The 26,077-nt window shown below is 35.1% G+C and overlaps 1 protein-coding gene across 8 annotated transcripts in view; it reads right to left on the bottom strand.

The window, feature by feature from the left end:
* The window catches only part of CDH18 (cadherin 18), a 578,978-nt gene that overhangs the window by 434,231 nt on the left and 118,670 nt on the right, over nucleotides 1-26,077 (bottom strand). For all 8 annotated transcript variants that reach the window (XM_026842284.1, XM_026842282.1, XM_026842297.1 and 5 more), the window contains exon 2: nucleotides 9,770-9,870. The gene's annotated coding sequence lies outside the window, so the exon portion shown is untranslated. The remainder of the gene's footprint in view (nucleotides 1-9,769; nucleotides 9,871-26,077) is intronic.

Raw genomic sequence — 26,077 nt, 5'->3', positions numbered from 1 at the left:
TATATATATATATAAAAAGCAAGTTCCTCTGCAGTAACCTAAAGATACAGATAAATATTATACAACCTGATCATAAAGCAGTCTTTCAACAGAAAAAAATCTGGGGAACCAACAAATCCCACTTTCATTTATTAATTCTATGACAATTTGGGCAAAACCAACTATGCTAATTTTATGTAATAATTAATCTACTGTTAGATGATAATACATTTACTTCTTCTTTGTCTGATTTAAATATCCTACATAAGAATTTTTAAAATTTATTTTAAAAATCCTTGTTAATCCTACATGCAATAAACTAAAAAAGTTTGGGTTTTCTTCATGGAAGACTTTTTATGTAAGAAAAATGTTATTATTCCTCAAAGTTAAACTCCTTTAGAAGATGACTAATAGTACCACATCCTCTCAATCATTGGCACAAAAGTTGCAGATACATAAAATTTGAGCCTGGGCAGTCTGCCCTCAGTAAACACATTTAACGCATGGACATGGTTTTCTGTATACTTACACTCATGGCCATCTGCTATGTGGGCACTCTTCCCATTCACAAGTTGACTGGAAATTTTCCTTAGAGTATTCATGGCAAGCAACAGGAAGAATAAGCCAAAGATTTCCCCTTCTACCAGATTCCCTTTTTTTGCTGTTTATAAACCACTGAGACAAATACTTCAGTTAGCACACTGATAAAGTATGTTTTAGAAAGTGATATCTGAAAAGTAGAAAAACAAATAATGAGAAATAAAAGTCCTACTATCAGTAAGTTCTGTTGTAGTGGCACTGTAGAGAATAGTAATAACCACTTTTGGTGAGAAGAGCTATAAAGTATAAGAAAGTATAAATATGATAAGGCATTCTTTGCAAGTAAAATCCTATGACAGAAAACATCATTAAAAAATAAATTTTATTCTAGAGACAAGGGATATTCTTCAGAGAAAACATCTAAGTATTATCAATGAATTAGATATGAAGAAATTCAGAATAGCAATGTAATCAACCTTAGATTGTCAAACAGATTCCCAAACATCTTAGATTTGCAGGGTCTCCAAATACACTAAGTACACAAAAACTGAGGAAACCAAAATTAGCAGAAATCTGCTTGTGAACTTTTTGGTTACAATGTCCATGAACTAATAGGTCTGAATTCACCACTGAAGTTACATGGAGGGAAGTTATATTTTCAGTGAGGATATGGTAAAAAATGCAGTTTGTGGAGTGAGCAGTGTACCTTTCTTCCTTATATATTAAAATATCTGTTTTAACTAATGTGGACTGTTTGATTTTGTAAGAGCATGATGTTGACAAAAGTATTCAGTATTTTCCACTGTTTCTGGCTTGGCATCTTCCAGACAAAATCAAACAATTAACTGAATTAGTGTAACTCTGATTAACTTCTGAGGGGGAAAAAAAAAATTAGTCTTCTGGTTTTGGAAAAAATACAAAGATTCATTGAACAACCTCTTGATAATGACCTTGCATGTAACTGAGGGAAAACTAAATTATAAGGCCATGATTCTGCACAGGATAAAAACATGAATAAATCCTCCAAAGTGGTTTTAGGGGAATCTGCTCTCCAAACATTATCTGCTGACACACCATTTTTATTACATAAAAATTCATACTGCCGTTCAATACAGTTCCTACCTCGTTGCATTTTATATTCAAAAGCCAAGCAACTTAATTCTCGAAGCACTGAGGAAGAAAGCATTACTAAAGTTAATACTGTGACAGCTTATATAAATCACTATCTGCTCCTGGGAGTCAAAACGGGGGCTCATCAGTGCTGGAGCATGTCTGTATTTACCAAATGACTCTATACCACACAGCACTTTATAAAGTGAATTACATCCATAAAAATGGAAAACAAAAGGCTATCATTCTGATTTAGTACAGCTTTACTCTGGTTTCTTTGGAATAAATGTCCAAACAAGAGTAAGGTAGTACAGATCCCAGTCTTTAAAATTCATGTTTGAGTTTTGTCTTATAGCAAAAATGGAAGCATGCAGAAGCTTTTCATGCAGAGGAGGGACATGCAAGCAGTGTGGGCTGCTTGCCTTACATGGTTACAGAGGTAAACCAAAAGGTCCACTGACTTTACATGGTAGTATTTTTTAAATAATACGTGATAAATCATGTCAAAGAGTCAAGTACTTACATTTGTGACTATGTCAAGTCCTAGTGCTCAGGGTTAGCATATTACCATAGAGTATCCCTTAAAGCATGCTAAGAACACAGAAATAAAGCAATTCTAACAGGCATTTTGAAGAAACTAAGTATAGAGGGTTAATGAAAATATGTTACACTTAAAATTAGGTCACAGCCTTAAAGCTGTATGTTGCCTTTAAAAGGGAATCTCTGTAGAGAAAAAGAATCTGGACTCAAGAAAAGCAGATATCCAATGAGTTGTCCAAGAGGACTCTGGTTAGGAAATCTTCACACACAAGGGCTTCTACATGCAACCTGGATTGAGTCTCTCTTAGGAAATCTCATCCTGTCTAAAAATATTTTGCATGAGGTATACATCTGTAACTAAAAAGCATAGCAAAATGAAATAATCCTGGTAATTCTGTCCATTCATTCTCTGTCCCATCACTGAAACCTCACATTACAAGAGCCAGAGCACTTTATATTCCAAATCAGAAAAGTATGTACACTAGACATGTGTTGTAATTACTCTCCACAAAGTAAAGGAAGATTATTTATTCAAATTTGCAGCCAGTATTTAAACATTGGATGGTGCCAACTTACGTCATGAAAGCCTAACATCTTTAATGAGCATATGTATATGACTAAACATTATTTTTTTTCACAACTTTTAGACAAGGTTAAGCACATATCACAGTAAGCTGATACAATCTATCAAAAATATTTTCAAATATCATAATGAGGTACAGTTTAGGAGTCCTTCAAGGGGTACTTTGTTTTAAATAATAATTAATTGTGAAGTCTGAACAAGATTAATAATGAATGAATCTGCAAACAGTCAGGTGTCTTCCATTAGTCTGCACTGTGCATCTCATCTTTATCAACTGATTATGCAAAAATGGCATGGAAAGCCTCAGAAACTTACAGAATTTTACAGTGACTCTTCAAGCTATGTACTCCTTTAGAAGCAAAATATACTAAAAAAAAAAGAAAACCCAGAAAACTCCCATGCTCTCACTTTAACTCAACTCTGACCAAAAAAAAAAGTACAAAAATATTAAAATAAAGTCAAAGCACAGTTTAATCTATTAACTAAACAGAGCCATCAGACCAAGTTGCACAGAAAAAAATAGAAGCCACCCCTTACATATTTAAGATACAATGGTGGTAATAGGATAGTCCCAAATCAATACTAGGTCAATGATTTGAGCCGTCAGTTAATATGAGTGCAACATGGCTCAGTTCCCTTCCTCTTGGCTGACAACTCCTTATATCCCAAGAGACCCAGTCCTGTATCAGCAGTTACACCTTGTGTCAGGAGGGAAAAATCATAGCCCCTCTTTGCCTGAATTTGTGTTAAATTCTGTCCAGAATTCAAAGACTTACAATGCCAGAGAGAGCATGAAAGAGCAAGGACATAATGAAAAATACACTAATTTATATTCTGGGTTAATAAACCAAATTTCACCTTTCTCTAAATATTTTTAAAAAGTTGTTTCCGAGGTTAAAGGAATGTGGGAGCCAAAGGTACAGACATTGATCCTATTCACTGTTCTATGACATTCTGTAGAAACTTTAAAAGCCTACAGTAACAGATTTTGTACCTTATTCACCTACTTCACTGTCTGGTTTTTCTTACTGCTGTATTTTCTCTGCTGAAATTTGCACAGTCCTGTGGACTTCTGGAGCACACAAGAGTATAGACTTATCTTAACAAGATTTTAGATGGACTTACCTGATATTTGTACAAACACACACGAAAACCCCAAAATACCACTCACCACAAATAATGCAGAAAGCACCCTCATATTCCTCTTCTCTTGAATATGCATTCTAACAGGAGCATTCAATTTTTAATCTCACAGGAAAATAAACCAAATCCTGAACCAAATAGCAGTCTACCTGCTGCCCTCTTACTGAAAAGACACTAGTTATCATCCTGTAATAAGCACACAGGTTTCTATTGATCCATTTCTAGAAATTGTATAAAATGTAGAGGACTCTTCACAGTCCTATAGGAACACACAGTTCTGGGCAGATATTTTGTCAGTAAAAACAGAAGGAATATTTTAAATAATCAAAGTCAAACTTCTGAAATGGATCGTTCTCCCACTCCTAACACACATTACAAATCAATATTAATTCTGTGTGTTTTTCCCAGCACATCCTCTGCACAGTGTTCAAATAGCTTTTAATGAATCCCGTACTCTATACTTATTCACTATGGCTTTCTTTGTATTTCCAGAAAGGGCCACAAGAAAGAAAATTACAGCAGACAAAAATATAAGGTGTGTTAGGAAGAGATAAGTTACTTCCAGAAAAGTAATTTCAATTATTACTAACAGTCTGTGCCAATGTTGCTCTGTGGGCTTCAAAGAGTACTTGTAAGAGCAAAGACATTTTTCCCCACTGTCAGCAACTGTAGTTGTGCCGGAATTAGCTGATATGAACCACCACAGAGATGAAAATAGCATTTATACGGGGAGTGCAAAAGAAAATGAGATGCTTTGTTACCTAAATTAGTTGAATTAAATTTTCATTAGCCTTGCTAAATATTAATCATTCTCAGAGTCTGGCTTCACATTGCAAGCAAAATCTTCTCCAGTTCTCATAGAATGTCTACCTCAAATCCCCTTCCTTTTACATCTATTTAGAATTGTATAACCTGAATCAAGATGTTAAAGTCTCAACTCAATACGAGTCATTATATAGGAGAAAGGAATGATACACCAACAGTAAGAGTATACTGTAGTATTTACCATTCTATTTCACCATTTAAACACTATTTTCATTTTAGATTTCTACAGGAAAAGTTAAACTTCAAGTATGAAAGCATCTTCCTACATACAGAGTTCTTTTCTGCTTAATTAAAAAAACGAAGAACACTGAACAAAACCAACTCTTAATTTTAAGCATCTTGTTAGTGTTTAAACAGCAGAATAGTGCACCTTACAACTGGTAAATTCAATGGCATTTCCATTTTTTATTTTTAGATATTTACGAATAGTGAAGTATAATTTTATTGTGTAAGTTTTTATATCTATAGGCTTGTAAATTATAGAAATTAGCATATTTTTCAGTCCTTTTATAAATGGTTATGGGGCAAAATCTAAAATTGTACTTTATTTCTCAGTATGATTCTTAGGAAAGTGGTAAAACTTAGACTGCAAGCATAAAAGATGCTATCTATCACTTCTGCAAAAGAGACTATTTGGTCCAAAGTCCAATCAAAAACTATGTTCTAAGTACTTATTTTTTAATAGACTGTAAAGGAGGTTATCTGGGTGTATTTCCTCATAGTTTAAATACATCTCTACTAGCTAATTCTCTTCAAAAGCTCATTTGCTTAATGTATTTTGTAAAATCAACTGATCAGGTTTGGACTGTGCCTGGATCTTGCAGTGTATCATCAGAAAGAAACAAAAAAAAAAAATCTCCTCTGCCTGCATCACTTTAAAGCTAGCTGGTTTTCCACTCTGGGTAGGACATGTCTTCTACCACTGTTACGTGAGTACGTGAGTACTAATTTCCTAACCTTTAATCACAAATCAGTTAAGCCTTAGCACACCATGCTTCTGTGACGTTACTACATTTTTAAAGATACTTACTCTTTTCTAGATATACATCTCCACCTCATTTGTTTTCACATACAAGGTGCCAGTTCCTTATCTAGTGCCCTATCACACTCCTGTGACAAATTAAAATGAAACCCCATGTTCAAGTGCTTGCACCTAATCACAATTCACCCCTAAATTTAAAATGAATCTTGTGTTTTAGACTGTGTACATTTCTTCAGGATGTATCAGAGTAGATGGGAGCCAATACATCTCAGAGAATTGTAAACTGTCCTGTATGAAAAGATGATCATTCCCTGCCGCAGGGAAGTCAATATAGCTGTGTCTAGACTAAATCATCCTTCCTGGTCAGTGGAGGCCCTTCAAACAAATCTGATAACATTTCTTATAACCATAACAACACTTCTGTTATTAGAAACCAACACCAAAGGAAAGCGTCCATTTCTTTCATGGCCCAGTTTGCCTTCAAACTAAAATGACTGAGTTCTGGCCAACAAGCTACTTGTCCTTTAAGATCAGGAGCTTCAAGTCCTGCTGTGGTACAAATGATGCTTTATTCTCTCATATTTTAGTACAACATGTTACTTTTTATCAGTATAACCTTATATGCAAGAGTAATTTTACTACAACAGCAAATATCTGTGAGAGATTTTTTTTTTCTTTCCTAAAAGCAGATATGACAGGTTTTTACTGAGCACATACAATCCACTCTCAGTTCACTGGACAGTACCAAGTCCACAGAACTCAGTCCTAAAGCTAATAAATTCAACAGAAATTTTTACACTAACTCAGATAGAAACAGTTTTATTCTTTTTGTAACTCATAAACCCAGGTTCCCCCTCCCCCAAAATTTTCTTCTTTTCTTCTAAGTAAAAGAAAGGGAATATATGAACCAAGGATAAAATGGTAGTATCAGTAAGATACTGAAAAACTGGGTTTGAGCATTCAGAGAATGCTAGTACATAAAACTATAAATGAAACTGCTAAGATAATATGAAAAAAACTTACACTGATTACTCATAATTTGCTTCACTACTTAATGATTCTACTACGTGCTTGAACATACTTTCAGAATGCATAGCATGCCATAGGAAAAGTGATCAAGCTCTGATTTGCTCAGTAACGAAGTATGTGAAAGAAAGTCAGCTAAATATTATCAGAGCAAAGCATGTCTCCTGCTGACATAAAAGGGAGATGCACAGCTAAAGCTCTTCAAAGGCTTTGAAGGTGTACACCATTGTAATAGTCATTAAAGAGATCATGAATGTATCAGTGTATCATCTGATGAGTCTTTTATAAATGAACATCTTTATTCCACCTCTCCATGTTACACTTTCACCCACTCAATGATACTATGTACAGTGTAACACCACTCAAAGAGCAATGTCTTTAGCTGTGGCTCACTGGTATCAATCACTCTTGCTTATTCAGGACAACAGATAAAAACCTGGCTTTGTCCCTATAAAAGCTTTGTCACTTTTACACTTATATGATCAAAGAAAATATAGAAGCAAACCAAAATTATTCAATAAAGTGTTGAAAAAAAACCATCATGACATTCAATGACATTGAGAAAACACCTGTAGCATTCCCATTCTTAAAGGATCGGTCTCCTCTAACTCAGTTATGTGTAGTACACACATTTAATGTTTTAAATGGACATAGATGTGCACTCTCTTGTAGACATTTCTGCACTTGGAAATTTCATTAATTTTCTATAAAATAAGAAAAAATATTTTAACTTATAAAACTATAATTCAGACTGCATTTAAAGGCTTGGAGGAATATAAAAGCCTAGACATACTAAATTAGTACATTTTTACAGCTATTCTGACTGTGGCTTAGATAACTCATCTGATAAAAAAAAATTAGTTTTCTTTCCTTGATGTCTGATACTTGATTCCTGTTTTATTTTTCACTGAGCTTAAACCTAATTTTGCTTTTTAACTTCAGGTTAGATATTGTCTTCTTCTACAAGAGCTCACTAAATTAAAAGTTGAAATTCACCATCCTTCCCACCAATTCAATCAGATCAATCAAGATCTATTTTTCTTAGGTTTAGATTAATAAAAGAACATTAACATGAGGACATAATTCTCACTCTTATTTTATAAAATAAACACTAATGAATGACATGATCAAGTTGAGCTCTAAAATGCTAAAATAAATAATCTTGGCAATTGTTCCTCACAGAGAAATACATCTTTATTTTTGATATTACTAAGTTTTGAATTTAGATTATATTAGTGGATTATGTAATTAGAAAATATTTTAACCACTAGAACTGTAATTCTATTTCACCAAAGAGCAAATAAATAGATAAGCATTGTTAGTTTTCAGGGATTGTGATTTTTTTAGGAGCAGAAAAATTTTTTGTAAATATAAATATATAGTTTTGAGACCAGTTCAAATATTGCAACTCAGGCTGAGGTAACTGTCAAATAACTAGTGGTTTTAGAGTTTGGGTTTTTGCTTTGTTTGTTTGCATGTGTTTTGCCAATGATCAGGCCTAGCATAAAGGACACAGCCAGCTTAAAAATGAACCAATAACCAAATTGTATTTGATACAAAAGGGTCAGTACATGGGTGAGCACTGGGGGTACAAACAAGTCAGATTATACATAATTGACATCAATCCCACTGACCCCAACAACAACACCACACAACCAACAGTGGGTGGAATAAATGGTGAAATGCAGTCTCATGAAAGGGACCGGAAACAACCAAGTCAACAAGCCAAACACATCAGACCAAGGAAGCCACACACTGAATCTCCACACAGCCCACACTTACAAAGGCCAGACCTGACTGGAGCCCAGTCCCAGGGAGGCAGGAGGTCCTGCCCCAACAGGAAACTCTGCACAGTGCATCCACCTCACAGACAGACACTGCCCCTGCCTGCAAGGGGTCCCAGCTTTTATCCCCCAGTGGGACACCTGACCTTTGGTTACTTAATGCCGACACCTGGGGCTCATTTACCCAATAGCTCTCCCTGCCAGGCCGGCCCCACCCTGGAGGGAAGCCTGAAGGTAAACTCCCCCCCCCTTTGAGAAGGGCTGTGGGAATCACCCAGATGTCAACCTTAATTTGGGGCCTGGGGTTGAAACCCCAGCCTGTTTGGGGTTTTTATCGAAATTTAAAATAACATATTTTCTAGGGCAAAAAACCCAATCACTATGTTTTGATGAGAAGTGACAGATTTTACATCAAGTCTATAATCTCAACCAGCATAATTTTTAAAAGGTTGAGTCTGTTTTCTGAGCATAATCTCTAAGTACCATTCAAGTGTTACAGATAGTTTTCCCTCATTTTGCAGTTTTACAGCTTGGGGGCTTTTTCCCGACAATTTTTCTTCTTCAAATCTTAATCTTCTTGCTTTCCCACCAGATCAGTTTTACTTCTTTAGATTTAGAAACAAAGCAAAAGAATGAAAAGAAAAATATTATGCCAGACAACAAATATGCAAGACCACAAGAGCATGTGCTTTAAATCAGTAGTTTACAATTTTCCTAAAGGAATTAAAAAAGTTAAAGACCATATTGGTATGAAGATCAAAGTATGTAAAATAGTAAGAAAAATAAGGCAATCCAAAAATCAGTTGAGAAGATAATAATACAACCTAGGTGTTTAGGTACCATTTAACTGGATTTACCAACTCTAGTAATTGATTGCTAGATAGATACCATTCTTGACCACCTCTATCATGTTAATGGAGGAATACATTTGTAACAGATGATCCACTAATTCTTATTCCTGCTTATGCTTCTCACTCTGGGAGTAATCCAGGTCACTGAACAACACTCTGAGATGCTGAACAGGAGTACTAAGAAAATGCTCCTTCTTTTGCTTATGTATATAACTTAAGTTTATAAACGCTGACTTAAATATATTATAGTCTCCAAAGGAGCACCTAACATTAGAGAAAATTGCCTTTATAGAAAAGAAAGGGAAAATAATGGTGAATTAATTTTTTAAAATGTTATTCCCCTAAGACAACACAAACACTTCACTGGAGGTGAATGAAAACTATGAAAATAGGAGAGGCTACTTACTAATCGATGACTAACCAAGAGCTGAGAAATATGTTTTCTGTCAAACAGTCTTGTGAGTCTCCACTGAAGATATCAGAAGCCTGAGAGTTCAGCAGCCTTCACTGAAACAGAACAACAAAGTTTTGAATATGATCAGATAACAATGTTTTTCTTCACATGATACTTAAGTAAGCAGACAACAGCATAGGCATTGGACTGTCCCTTGCATCAGGACATGGAGATGATATTCATCCTGGCAAAGCTATAAAGTCAATACTACAGTAAGGTATACATTTTTATTTTTAAGCAGCTGTTCAAAAATGGAACTCTAATTGAAATAATTAACTTTACAGCAATGGTATTTTCAAGGCTTGTAACTAACTTGGGAGTAATTCATTATTTCCTATCTCATGCTAAATTTGGGAAAATGAGCTAACCTGAAAACCTGTTGATTTTAGTACAATGATGAATTACTGCCATAGCTAAATAAGGCAGTATTGATTCTGAAAGAAACTGTTCAGAACACACAAAAAATACTCAAAAAATTAAAACTAGTCTTGATCTTGCACAAATTTAGAACTACATCTGTTTTATAGAATACTTTTCTTCATTTATATGCATTACCAGCCATTCTCAAATATGCACTATATTGATAAAATCTCATGAAACATTTTGACTTTTCATAGCTATCATCACCTATCTAATCTCACAGTTAATGATCCTAATTAACATGTCAACCACTAAAAAGGTAACTGAAGGTATATTAAACCACATTATTCCTATAAGCACCCTATCAGAAAATTCAATGACACAGGCAGATTCTTAATTAATGCGAAACCATATACAGAATTTATGTATAACATGTAAAAACTGCAAGTAAACTTACATATTTGATATTATTTTACTTGACTGGCTTTAGTGTCTACAGATCTCTGACATGGGAAGTGTATGCCATATGTGGAAGACTAATGAGTTAAAGCATGTGAGATAGAGCATCTCTCAGTGTACTGTAAATTGTACCAGTAAAGTATAGTTGTATTTGAACTTCATTTACAGAGAAGAGTTGTTAGCTTTCTTAAAACACCTTGTTCACTTTAAACTACTCATGAATAATTCATTATTAAAAACAGGAAAACCACAAGGAAGCCTTTCCCTCTATTCCATATTCAGGTGTTTTGTTTTTCCTCACAACAAGATACCATCTTCCAAGGGAAGAAATCTTCTTGCTTTTGACAAGAAAGTCCTCAGATATACCCCAAAGTCCTTGAACAAGTGTTGGGGTCAAAGTATTAGCAGGAATTACAGAAATGGCTCAAAAATTATACCGTTTTTACCCCTCCCTGTTTGAGCCCTTGTAATACAACTGGTAAGTATCAGAATTCTCCAGTCACCCCAGAGGAACTACAAACAGTAACAGCTAGAATTTACCAAGAAAACTAACAAAAATACAGAACTACCCATGTTGCACAGTGTAAATCAATTACAGATGAATTGTCAGCTGCCCCTGAGCAAGGCTGATGCTTCTTGGTTAGCATCTGGGATGTATCAATGACCTGATGTTTCACACGCAGGCCTGCAATTCCTCCACAGAACAGACACCATATTAGTTTTGTTGAGTTTATCCTTCAAAAATATAGGTTCACAGCCCTAACTGTTCTGTTGTTTTCACGCTTTTTTCTTCAGAATTAAGAAATTTCTTCATTGCTAAATTCTCTGGTTTCACCTCTGCTATCTTTTTCTGGGTCACTTCTATTGATCTCACCCTTAACAATTCTCCTGCAGTCACAGAGCAAGAAGATAGATTTGCTTTCAATATCCTACTGGGATAATTGGTCTCTAGCTGGTTTTAGAGAAAGTGTCATTGATAGCTTTATGAATTATAGTTCCAGTAGGAATGACAGCAGTGTTGCTCTGTATGCATGATCCTGATGTGTTTCTTTCTAGTATTAAGGTTCTGGTTAGACACTGAGATATGTAGAAGTTATTATTGCCATACTAATCCCCAATTGCTGTTGTCATTTTTAATTCATTCTGTCACCTTTTCTGCTTTTGTTTTCAGAGCTTTTTTCTTCAAAGCTACAGGATTCACATTCAGTGGAACACAACACAATATATTAAGCCACTGTATTTTTTAATTATTTATTTCTGTTAATGAGCTTAAGATCCCAAACTTGACCAGGAGTTTTTCTTACTCCTATACATTATTTCCTGGAAATCCAAGATCCAACTTTTCTTCTTGATGTAATGTGTAATTAATTACCTTATACTAGACTGGTTGTGATGTGTAAGAGCCCAAATTATTCTTGGCTTGCAAGCATTCAGCTCAACGGCAGAAAAAAATAAGTCCAACATGGGTAATAAATTCTGACAAGTATTGTAATAGAGAAAAGTTGTCAGAGAATTAGAGAAATTAGAGTTTCGGTTGAAAGGGCAAATGGACATTAGTGGTTAGCCACCATCTTCTTTTAGACAGACATTCAGAAATAGAAAATTTTGTGGGTGAAATTGGCTAAATATAGGTATCTAATGACATCCAAATGGGACAATCAGATATTAAACTGGATTCTACAGTAGATCTTCTGAAGCACTCCTCTGGCCATGAGATATATCACAGGACATTTAACGTGACATTAAGGTTGCTAAATCCCACTGTATATGAAACATTTCATTAACATGCATCAGTTGAGACCAGTCCTGAGTATGTTAACAACAGTGAAATAAAGTCACTAGAAGAGAATCTGTCCTCTTCAGGAATGGCTCTTGAAGGTGAAATATCACCAGACTGTCTAGAGGGGATTCAGAAATGGCAGCAAAATGCTTGAACAGAACTTGCTGAAAACAAAACAAAACAAAACAAAACAAAACAAGGGATATCAGTATAGCAATCTTGGTTTCCCAAATTGATGTCCCTTTGATCACTCAGCTGAATAACATGCTTAGCTCTACAGCCATCTCTGCACTCTGCCTGTCCAACCTCCTACACTGGCAAAGAATGCAAATCTCCAACTGCAGGGTGAGCTGCACTTTTAGAGAATATGTCACACATGAGACTCTTAATCTCAGGGTCGTGGGTTCGAGCCCCACGTTGGGTGCCAAAAAGGCTGTGTTGGTTTCAGTCCTGCTGGGACTGCAGACCAGGTTGCCGTTGTCCCTCCCCCACCTTCAGCTGGTCAGGCTGGCAGTGAGGCACAAACCCCGGGTTAAAATAAGAAGAAATTTAATACAATAGTGTGATAAATAACAATCTGAACAACAACAGTAGCAATGATAACAACAACAAACAGTAATAACAGTGAACAAGACAAAAGATAAACAGAGAAAGACCACAATGGTTACAGACAGCTCGCTCGCGTGCTCCCCATCACCAAAGCCACAAAGAAAAAAGTTCCTGTGCTCCTGCACCCAGACCTGACATCAGCATGGTATGAATAACCCGGCTGGAGATCCCTTCGCCCTCTCTGCTGGGGAAACTTAACCCTATCCTAGCTGAACCAGGACGGATTGTCTAAACTATATCAGAGTTCAATGAAATATACAAAACAATTGATGACCTGAGAAGATGCATGCAATCATACAATTTTTAACTAATTCCTCTTTGTTGGCTTTGAAGTAATGCGTACTTGAAGATATTTTTGTTCCTAGAGTTCTTAATCTTAAAGGGAGTACCTAACTCTGGAGAAGACAGCTTAATTACAGAGAACTCACATTCCAGGATTATTTAACATTATTCACAAAGTAACTGAGATTAATAGTACAGGACACACTATATATATATATATATATATATATATATATATATATATATATATATAAAAAATTATTATTTATGTATTTATTTTTTTTCCCCCCCTCTGAAAATACCTACCAGACTTTCAAAGAAAAATATGTTGAATCTTACCTCTCACAAGGAAAGCAACTCTCCTCATCTGGTAAAGTTACTCATCAAGCAACACAACGTGATGTATTCCAAAATTGCTGGCAAGCCAAGGTCAGAAGCAAATAATACTATTTGTGGTAGAAAATCCCAATTTCTGTTCACAGTTATTTTCATAAACTTTATTTACCTTTAGTGAGTTTCACCTCTAAGCATGTGGCCCTGTAATACAGTTGTGCCATTGCTACTAAACAGGATGTATCGTCTCCATAGAGGTTAGGACTCTTGAGTTTTGATCATGTGACTGAACACATACTACCATATGCACTAAAGCATGTAAGCACATGCCTACACTGAAGTATGTGGGTGCCTACTGTCAGAGGACCTGCTAGCCTACTCAGCATTAGCTATCCAGTGATCTTAGTTTCAGAAGATGATTCAGGAGTTTAATGCTTAAATATAGGTTCATATTAGGGGATTTGACTAGAAAGCAGAGGCGTCACCTTGTGAGTAATATAATGAAATATTTCAAATACTTCTGGACTGAATTCTATATCACATGTGAAACTATGAAAAAGGACCAAAGCAAAAAAGGGATTGACAGCTGTATCTACTAATACTTTACTAGGGCTTTTGTTTCTACTGTCTCAGAAGTGAGTCATCTATTAAAACAACATTAAAAGTCAAATCTCACTTAGAGGTCCTTATTTCATAGCTGAGATCTGCATAGGCCAGAATATAAACTGCTCTGTCTGCGGGACATAGGAAGGACTTCTCAGTAACTCTCTAGCATTAAAACTTTGTACAAAGCACCGACTGCCATCTTTCAAACCTTCAGTGTCAAAGGTTTACTAAAGCAAAAACTCTCTGTAATGGACTTCTACATTAATTACCTTTTAACTCTCCTTCAACTCTCCTTCTTTTATGTGGGAAATACTGTCTGCTTGACATCTTAAATAGTGCAGAAATAGTGTGGTGTAGAGCAGTAGAGAGCTCAACTATCAGAACAGGACAAAGCAAGAGTGCTCAGGAAGCTTGGTGGAATATCTGGTTTGATTTTTTGTTTGTTTTTAAAAGATCTATAAAAATGAAGAAATATTACTGAAGGAGAGTAGAAGTGGTTTCTAAAAATGGAGAAAACGGCAAAAGTTGGAGCACCAGTTGCTTATGTCTCCAATGCATACATTCTCTTTCGGTGGATACCTGATGAAAATTATTTAGGAATGGAATTAAGCCTGATTGAGCCTACATACCAGATATGATTACATCAATCTTAAGAGTACTTCAGAGAGGGATCTGAGAACTAAGGATAAGAGAGGAAAGAATTTTCCCAAAAAGGTGGGAAAAAAGAATCCGACACAGGACAAGAATACTGTAAAAGAACAACCCATATGATCATTTACACACACTCAGAAGGGCAATGTCCTCAGATTCACAACAGCTCTAGAAAAAACAAGTCTTGTTTAAAAAATAGCAATGGGACAATTTACGCAGTAAATCCAGACAGCAGAAGGGCAGGTGCTATACTAGAAATGTGTAAAAATTATTACAAAATTTTAAAAAGTCAAGGACTCCTATAAAAAAATACTAAAAGAGTGCCTTGAACTGAAATACAAGCACAATAAAATTGTACAGCAATGGTATATTAATATTTTGTAACATTGTACTAACATAACCACAAAATGTACAAGTATTTTTCATAAGTGACTAATGTGACCAACAAAGGGAAATCAGAGATAAGCACATGAGCCAACCAACTGACAGAATTTGCAAGATAAAGAACTAAAAAGCTAAGCACAAGAGTGCAAATAGGCAAGATATCCTACCAAACACTTATGAGGAACGTCTGACAAAACCAAAATCAAGATAAGCAGCACAATAAGCAGCTGAGAGCTGCTTTGGAGGGGGGACATGAAAAGTAGCATAAGTAGCATAAGAAAGTAGGTGTAAAAAAGAAAGAAGACGACAGACAAGAAGCTGGTTTGAGTTGAGATTTCTCAAAAATCTCTCAGGCCACCTCACCTTTATTAGCACCATCAAGCACTGTAGCCATTAGCTCTGATCTGTTCTATATTCACAGTTTATTTATGTTATGACTACTAAAGGTTATTTTGTGTGTGCCATATTAATGATTAATAATACATAAGAACTAACCATTGGCACGAACAGTGTCATTACTGAATGAGATTGGTAAAGTCTTGGTTTAAAAAAATTTAAACCGTCTGTGTTCTTAACACAGCAATTTCCATTTACCTAAATTCTATATAAACACATATACATACACACATATATTCAGTTTAAAAAAGTGGTGCAATTGGTTCTGAGTTATAAGAAAATGGATTCCTAAAGGAGCAGAGTAAATTCCCCTACTTTTCCTAACAAAAAAACAGAAATCAAAGATCAATATTCTTACCTAAAGAAACAGATAAAATCAATAAAAGGTGGACGTTGCTGGAATTCTAGTACTTTCTAGAAAAATGAGGCACACAATATAATAAAGAAGTAAAATGTCATCTAGGGAAGAATATCTAAAATTCATTAACTAATAGAAAACATTCACTAAAAAGAGTCTGAAATGATCTGAATATCTCGAAGAAAGACAGTTTAGCAAACTTAATGGAAAAACTAAAGGATCTAGATCTCTATTAACCAGCACTGAGAAAGGATTTAGGTCACTGGTACACTTATGGGAAGTGTTGAAATGAATCTCTCTGAGAAAAAATATATTGTCAAGAGAAATAGTTAAAGGGTTGCTTATACCATCAGCTTAGACAATATAATGTAGGGGCTTGAAATACTAGTGCAGGACATACACATAAGGGGGGAAAAAAAAAAAGAAGAGGGAAAAAAAAAGCAAGAATAACAATAAAAGCCATGGTGAAATGGTAATGTTACTATAGCATAGTTATTGAATTATAAATACATTAAGGAAACGAGGAACAAAGGTAAATAATTATACAAAACTAAAAACAGGTCATGTAGACATATAGATTATTAAAATAAGAATAGGTCGTATGGACAGAAGAGTCCAAGTGGGTCAAAATAACTTCAGAAGAAAAAAAAAGAGAGAGAAAAAAAAAAAAAAGCCACAACCAAAAAAACCCTCACCTAACCAACCATTGTACTGTCAGCTGAATTGTTGCAACACTCCCTGGCAAAGTTTTGCACTGGATGAATGAGTACTCTGCCCACGCCTCCATCCTGCATGGCACAGGAGGTAGCACAGCCCCACACAGATGCAGCCACCTGTTCTGGAGGCTGGAACAGCTGCACACTGCAATCTTGCCAAAGCAAGTAGGGCCCCAGAACCAGGCCCAGCACTAAGTAGCTCACTAGGAGAGCTTTATACTCTTAAAATCAACACACATATTTGAAAAGTTTCTAGTAAGTGAATATGAACCTTCCCAGGAAATGTCATTTCCTGATGTTACTGCACAAATAGTAAGTTAGGATGAAACCCCTTTGTCTCCAAAGGCATCAGTGAACATTTTATTTACCTGGAAGACACTGAATTGGTAGGAAATTATTTCATAAATGCTTTTGATGAGGACACTGAAGAAGACCTGATTATGGAAAACCATCCCACAGCTGTCTTGAGAGTTTGAAGGACCAAACATTGCCAGGGACACAGACCCAGTCTTTAAAGCAAACATCCTTATTATCTTAAGCAACAACCATGTACTTGTGGAGAAAGACACTAAACTATTTGAAGCTTAACTACATAATTAATATGAAAAAACACATTTCTAGCATCAGAAACCATAGGACTAAAGTAAGCATTATCAAAAGCAGAGATAAATTTTGTGAATAAAATAAAACCAAATGTTCTTCATCCACAGACATTCAGAGAAAAAACTTGAGGCTCATCAATAAAGACAGCAGAGTAGAAATTAAAAGCTGTTAATATGTTCCCAAAACTAGACTGAACTTTGTCTCTTTGAATGTAACTAATGAAGCAGGCAACAAGGCAACCTGAGTAACAGGAATTAGCAGGAACTATTGTTTTCAAGATAAGAATATTAAAATTATTGAGGCTCTCCTATTTCCATTTTAGAATTCTGGAAAACAAACAAACAAACAAACAAAACAAAACAAACAAACAAACAAAAAAAAAACCTAAACAAAACAAACAAACAAACAAAAAAACCCTAATACATCAAAGGTAAATTGTGTTATTTTATCCTGATAGCTTTCTTTGGTAAGGCACTTGAGTTTTTAAGTGAAAAAAAATACAGTTGGCTTCACCTATCTAGATTTCAGGGATTCATAAGATACAATACGGCATTAGAAACTGTTCTTAAATGGGAGATTATGTGAATTATTGCAAGAATTTTAAAATTAGTAAGGAACTGGTGAAAAGAGAATAATGGGTTAGTGGTGAAAATTAATGTTAGAGGAAAATTCCTACTAGAACACCTCTAAGACTTCTATTGGGATTTGTAATTTTCATTAACCTTGCCTCAGAATGAAGGACTTTAATGAAAAGTGCAAATAAAGTATTTTGGAGTTAATGTCAGAGGAATGGAATTTTGTACCTGGAGAACTATATAATCTTGAAAAAGATATTAGACCGATGTCTACTACAGACTTTCTAGTTTCTTTCATTGTTTTATCTTCAGTTTGACATGTTTGCATGAGAATAAACAAAAAAACAGAAAAACCCCAGCTTACAACCTCTCTACAAACCATATCTCCATTTTGCTGTGTATTCCCAAGAGGTTGTTCACATTTCATAGTATCTATATACCAGAACCCATGCTATTCTTTGTACAGTAATGAAATGTCTCCAGAATTATGACACTTACTTTATCCACAATTCTAAACAGGCTAAACAGGTACCTAGATAAGTAACATGACAGCTACGTTTTCTTAGGACATCTGTCAACAGCATTTTTCACTTCGTTTGGCATGCTCCTACAACACAAAATGAATTGGGAAAAAAAAAATCAGAAGGGATACTATACAAGCATGACATAACTAGTTTATTATATTTTTTTTATTCTTGCAGGATTAAGTTACTTGGGACAGCCAAATCTCTGGTCACTCTTGATGCTTTTATTTCAAATGAAATATTTCTGCTAAAACTGCCGGTTATGAGTAACAGCAGAGCAAGCTCATGATTAATTTTCATTAGCAGAGCAAGCTCATGATTAATTTTCATTAGCAGATTATTTAGCTGCATGCTGCGGAAAACTATATTTTTTTAATCTAGAATCAATATTCATCTCAACTAGAAAAGAATAGCAATAAACACCTGCCAACACTAGCTCAAGCACAAATGAGGCAAACGTTGAATGCGGTGAATATTTGCCTATCAAACTTTTTTCTTTCAAAATGTTTCAGACTAAGATATGTATGAGAAAGCAGCATCAGTATATCTTACTGTCAAATACATTCCCTGAGCAAGTACAGAAGTGCCGCCTTAAAAATCAGAACACCACTTTGTTTACAGTTCGTCATAGTCACTAAAACTGTAATACAAAGACTTTCAGTATCCAACAAATGTGCATGACCTAAGTGACAAAATATATTCTCTTTATATATGTCTTACATTACCTGCATCTTCCTATTTCTGTGTATACACAAAACTTCTAAGTTTTAGAAATTACCAAGAATTGTGTCCTAAAAAGATAAAGAACTGCCCTCCTTATTGAAAATAAAATGCAAAAAAACCCACAGCAAAATAAAACAAACTCACTCACACACACACACGGTTTCCGAACATTCCAGTAATTTTATTTATTTTGCTTTTTAGTATGAATCCTAGAAAATTTTCCCCTCTGAAAAGCTCTTGCTGGCAAAAGAAAGGAATCTCAGGAATCTGAGATTAAACAGAGGAGGAGCAATAGCTGAAAATGTGATGAGGGTTCATGTTATCCAAATACAAAAGCACTGTTCTCCAAGAATATTTTTCACTGTATAGTTAAATTAATGTTTGATAGACTGACTTAAAAGCAACATATAAGAGAGTAAGTGCTCCTCATGCCGTTAGTTTGTAGAGACAGAGCATTAATATTGATTCCTACATGTGATACCAGATTATTACAGAAGAGAGTCATGGGACTGGTTTTGTCTTTCTTCCACTCTCTCCTTCTCTCTTGGTATTGTGAACACAATATATTTCTATGCAAAAAGAATGGAAATTGAATCAATCTAGTTACCAGAAAAGTCTATTTCTGAAATGTATTATGTGGTTATGTCTGCACCAGTGAACTAAATAGCGCTAGTGCACAGGGCTGGGCAATGCTACATGATTATCCACACTGTCTGATTACTGGACCACCCTCAGCATATTTTGAATTCATGCCCAGTAGGTCTCTCCTTGACACTGACTGTGTCCATTTTGTGCAAGTGTTCAGCAGCAGCTGTTTCCAAAAGGCAGATGGATAAACTATCACCCTGTCCCTCAGAGGGTTAAGACTACAGTTGTAGAGACACAAGTTGTGTCATACTGCTTTCTCAGAGAATGAAGAAAATTAACCTTGACTTTTTCCTCCTCCTATAATGAAGCACCACTTTATCTTGAAGCTCATGGCCAAATTTAGCCCTGCCCTGGCTTTAGCCAGCACAGCCAAGCAAGCTGATCAGAGAATCTGAACAGACCAGCAACCCACAACCAGCAGACCAGCATTTTACAATAAACAAAATCAAGTTCAAGCAGTTCTTTCCTAGTTTGATTAAAAGAAAGAAACCAAACCTCTAGTTTATTCCTATACACATGCAAGCTCTTTTTATTCACAGCTGATATAAGGATAGCAGCAGCACATTGTTAGCAAAATACTGACATGGTTTTTGAGAGACACTGAGGCTTTATCTTAATACACAAAATGGACAAAGGCCCGTGAAACAGCTTTTTTCATATCCATAAAGATGAACTCTCCCCCTCTCACACAAAGTTAGAGGGACCTTGCTCAATCTGGCAGCTGGAAATGGTCTCTGGCCCATGTTATCCCTTGGCCATTCCCAGGCAATCTCTCTTAGAACAACTGTGTAAGAACTATGCTAATTATTAAAACACTATGAAAACCATATGCCACTGATTAAACGCAGTCCCTAATTTAGTAAATACTATAGACAGATTTATTTCGAGGTATTAAGACCACCTGTTTTCTGGCAGTGTTTCAACTAACTTTCAGATTTTGCTACCTGCCGTCATTATCCTTCATTAAAAATAATTTCCAGTATGACTGGAAGAGTGAAAAAGGTCTGCTTATTATTTGTGAAGATCAGGGATCACGGTAAAGTTTCTTGTAGCATCCACGGACTGTTTTCTTCCATGAGAATTTAATCATAGAAATAGACTAACTGAGATTGGAGGAATTTACTAAAAATAACACAACATTTCAGTTCACTGGAAAAAAGCAAGTAACAGTCCCTGAAATGGAGAGCTGAAAGAAACAACAGCTATCACTTCATTGTAGTCAAAATACACAGGCATCTACAAAAGGTATTTACTCATTAATTCAAAGACTGTATTTTCTGGGGATGTCATAGTCTGATAAATTTCCATAAGTGCTTCCCGATGCAGAAGAACAACACACTGCACTCGTTTTGCAAGGAGGAAACCGAAATAATGAGAGTCCAACTGAACACCCCTTGCTCACATAATGCTCACATTATTGCTAATGCCAACAGGCCGTAAGAAATTAAGTCATTAATCAGAGTAGGCAAGTGGTTTAAGTCCCTTATGAATAAATTTCTTATGTAATTCACCCATACAAGTTACAAATTAAAATAACCTGAATTACTAAAGACTGTTATTGCTTACAGAGTTCTTCCTATTGGAAAAATCATATTTTCTTTAATTTACCATGCAAGGAAAATAGTTTTATGCCTGTGATTTGAAAGAAGAGCAACTGGTTGCTCTCCACACTTTAACATACAGTATAGTGTTTGTTGACTGATCAATTACTGATTGTTCAAAAAATAGACATTTTAAAGAAATTTGACAACATATATCTGTGCTCAGTGTTAAGAAAAACAGGTTTATTTTCAATAAAATTTCAATTTTCTTCTATATAATAAAAATATTGCTTTATTTTCAGTTCCCTACAACATTAACTCTAACTATATATTTTAAACTTTATAGTTGCTTACAAGGTCTTTGTAGCACCAAAAAGAATTGTCCTTAATTCATTAAAACATTAGATAAAGCAAGTCATTAGAATAGCATATGGAAAAGGAAAACAAACATCATTAACTAATATAGTGTAATGTCTCCAATGAAAAAATGAAAAAGCTTCGCTTTGACAGTATGGGTTAAAAAATTAGTTCCTCAGTAAAGTCTGGTTTCTTTCAGTTCAGTGAGATTCTTAACACTGATTTCATTGATATCATCATGGCAGAATAGAATGTTGTAGCTTCAGGAATCACACTCTACAGTACACAGTATGTTTTTCCTATACCACAAAAAAAAACAACCCAAAAAACCAACAAACCAAAACACTACAAAAAACCCTGTTTCCACATTACTAGTATTACACTATTAAATACTTGTAATGAAAAGTATATTAACCTTTTATTAGGATTCCATAAAATAGTAATAACTGAAGAAAAACTCCCGTACCCTCAGGTAATCTAGCCCTCTTTAGAAAAAACAGTATTTGCAATACTATTTTTGTCAGTGAATGCGGCTGAAAGACTACAGTCCTTTTGTCTATGCTATACACACACAGAGAAGTGTAATCCGCAAAGAAATTCAAGAAGTGTTCACTCTTTAAATGCCAATCCATATATTACTCAAGTTACAATATGCAAACTTGATTAGATAAATCAAAAGTAGTATTGATTAGATGTCAAGATTCAGTAAACTAAAATTACATTTGAAATATAATTGATTAGCACCTCATAGTGTAGAAAGAAACCTGAGTGATCCCACACTAAAGTTACATAAAATGTAAACAGAAGAATCCTCACTATTATTTTCCAACTCACTTCCTCCCTGCTATCCCAGAGAGGGATCTGGTTGCCTTGGTTTTCACAAAATAAAGCAACCTCTTAACTGTTAACCAGTATTGATAGCAGAAAGGAAAGAAGCTCATGCCCATGCCCCATGTTCCTTCCTACCTTTGAAGATTCTGTTTAAAAGGAAACAAAAGCAGCTTCTTTTGCGAGCCAGTGCTAACTTCATAAAAGTATATGATAGTGTATGTTTTCAAAAGAGAAACCTTTAAGTAAAATCACAAATGTACAGCTAAGTAAATTTTATCAAATGATTATTTAAGAATACGGGATCTCATTTCAATTGCACCTAGACTAATGTGAGATCTTGCTTTTCCTCATTCCTTACCATCCTGGTTATGACAGTTATCTCCAGGAGTGTCAGGTCAAGTATATTTCTAACTGGATTTTTTAAAGTATTATGTTAACCTGTAACATCCCTTATAATTACTAAATTCCTTTCTCTAACTGGTAATATCTCAATGCCCACTCTTTGTCTGTCATTGAAAATGAACAATTCACTGCTACATACGTAAAAAAGAATCCATTTGTGTAGCAGACATGTCCATCAGCATAGAGAGCATTCTAAGCAAAAGAGTTAGAAAACTAAAATGTAGATATGAAAACTATTAGAAAATGAGACAAGGTTCTCCCCCAGTATTGATACTGACTTGATGTCAGGAACTGAAGTTCAGTGAGGACTGCCATCCCTCAGCTCCACTTAAAATTAAGCAAAATAAATTTTCATATGACATCAGTTTTAATACAATTTATTTTACAGCACTTCAGAAAACATGTGTTACACCTTCTTCACAAAGCAAAATGCTAATGCATTCTCCTTAACAACTGAAGAGACATCTGGGAGATCATACTTGCACCGTAAGCATGCACATCTACTGGCTGCTCTTTCCTTATATAGATCTGCAGCTGCTTCACAACTGCTGAGGCAGCAGCTTCATCAGCATACAGAAAGTCGCAGAGGTCTTCACCTGGTCTAATCTTTGTAGCAGATTTTACTTTAAGACCTAGGGAGAGTGCTGGCTGGCACCAAAGTCTATGTCACCCCTTCCTTTCAGACTGTCTTGGCTTTCCATTATGGCTCTCTGGATGGACAACTCACTGGCCTTTCCAGTATGAAGCCATAGAGAAGCCTATTGATTGCTTGTGCCCTAAGCTGCAGATCAACAAGGCTTGTGACCTGCTAACAGTCCTCCTGAAATTGTGCTGATTATTGTCCTCTCTGCATCAGCATGATTTCTAAAGTATGGGGCATTTTGAATGCCTGTGCCTCAGTAGTAAGTTTATACAACATGTTAAGTATGTGTCTCCCTAGTTCCAAAACAAACAAAAAAAAAAAGTAAAAACAATTTAGTGACCTACATACACACAGGGGATAGGTTCTAATGTACGTTAGCTTCATTTCCTACATATTATATCACAACAGGAAACACTTCTGGGTCTTCAGTTTATTCCCTGCACAGTGTTTATTCACCTGAAGAGACCATCACTCCCAACAACCACTGCTAGTGGGGCGTTCAGGTCTGAGAGAGAAGGCTAAGTGAACTGAAGTCACATCAGAAAGCTTCCCAAATACCAGGATGCTCACTGGTAAGCCATTGCTTCCCAACATTAACAATTTCACTTTCACTGAGTAAAACCAACAGTGTGGTGACCTAGAATACATTTATTATTTTTCCATAAATGAATATAAATAAACCATTTACAAAATCATTCTCATTTATAAATTAAGGAAATACTGCAACAGTTGAAGTCCTTGATTTTATAACAACTGATTTCTTTCCAACACGCGGAACCCTCATCCACCATCCAACACCATTTTGACTCTCTTCCTCCTCAAAAATACCTTTGTCATTCTTTCTTGCCTAGGATGCTTCATACGGATCATCTGACAATACCTACTGAGTTTTATATAAAACGGTGCTGAGAACCACCTCTGTATTTACTGGCTGTTGTCAGCTGTCATACTGATGTGACCACAAAGTCTAAATTTACATGAAATACCTATTTCTAAACTGGATGCTAAAAGGTCTATGTCCAATCTGTGCAATGTCTTATTATGTAGGGGCTGTGAAGGCACTGCCTATTCTACACTTGCCTTTCAAGTAGCCATCATTTCACCTTACAGTAAGCTACTGAATACCAATATTTGTGTTTGGATTAAAACCTCTTTGGAACAAAGAGATTAAACTTTTAATTAGACACGAAAATCATTATCAGATCCTGAAGTGCCATCTGTTACTATATATTACTAATTGGTTTAACAAATTCCATCATTATATTTTGTTTTACTGTATTTTATTACATAGAGCAGATAAAGTAACACCTTTATGTGACAGTTTTGGGATCCTTTGATATGAAAGATACTACCTAAAGATCTGCAATATCCCAAAATTAATTTATTGCAATATATCTTATCACAAGTATTTGATCAGTTTAAACTGATGTTAAACAGCATAACTGCTCTTCCTTCTGTCTCAATATGATCTTTATAATACTGCCTTATAGTTTTCCCTCATTTAAGCTGATGTAAGTATGTGTGATATACATGATAAACCAGACTGGGAAGATTCTAGGCAAAACTTGATCTAAAATTAAGATGGCAACATTTTTTCTAATCTACTGCTTAATCTAGGAAAAAAAAGTTTATCTATCTCCTATCAATTAAACCAAATTTAGTTCATTGAGCAGTTATGTGGATGCATGGATTCGCTCACAAGACAGAAAAAAGGAACAAATCACTAGGACAGTTTAGAGAGGAAGTGTCTCATGGCATCAGCATTGAATTAGAGAGTAGAATAACGGCATCAGAACAACAGCTTGGTCTTGAATATAAAATTGAAAAATTCAGAGATTCATAATGAGGAAGATAATCCAAATTTCCTCCTGGAAGTGCAAAGAATGGAAGACTAATTAAATTGTCAGGTCAATTTCTTGACTACACAACCTGACTTGACTTTTAAAAAAATAAAATAATCTTTAAAGCTTGTAAAGCTTAGATGGAATATTAATACAGCGGGAGAATAGTAAGCCCTGGTCACAGATAAAAAGAGACAAGTATTAGTCATAAAAACTAATTGCAAATACAATTTTCATTGTAATTTGAACACGTATAGAGGAAAAATAAGAAAACTGCCTCAAGTTAGTGAAATAAACACCAAAAAAATCTAGAGTAAAAATAACTGTAGATGTCTGATTATATAATTGGAAAAGAAACATATCAGAGACTGCTCTATATTGATATTAAATTAACACAAAAAAGTTTTAATACTCAAAACTTGAGAACTGAATTCCTAATTTTTATAAAAGGTCTTGAATACTACTTTGATAATATTATGTTTGATAATATGCTAATACCCACAGGGTTTTGAGTGACATTAACCAACAACATCAAGTAAAGTATTTCAAACACTTGCTAGACACCTTTACATTTTTGCCAACATCACAAATCTCTGCAATCTTCTTGACCTGATAGACTCTTGATGAGTCATTAGTTA

This window comes from Athene cunicularia, assembly GCF_003259725.1.
Source record: "Athene cunicularia isolate RWA chromosome 2 unlocalized genomic scaffold, athCun1 chr2_part1, whole genome shotgun sequence".
Classification (NCBI taxonomy): Eukaryota; Metazoa; Chordata; class Aves; order Strigiformes; family Strigidae; genus Athene; species Athene cunicularia.
The sequence above is the reverse complement of the archived record's forward strand: the minus strand, read 5'-3'. Positions and strand labels throughout refer to the sequence as shown.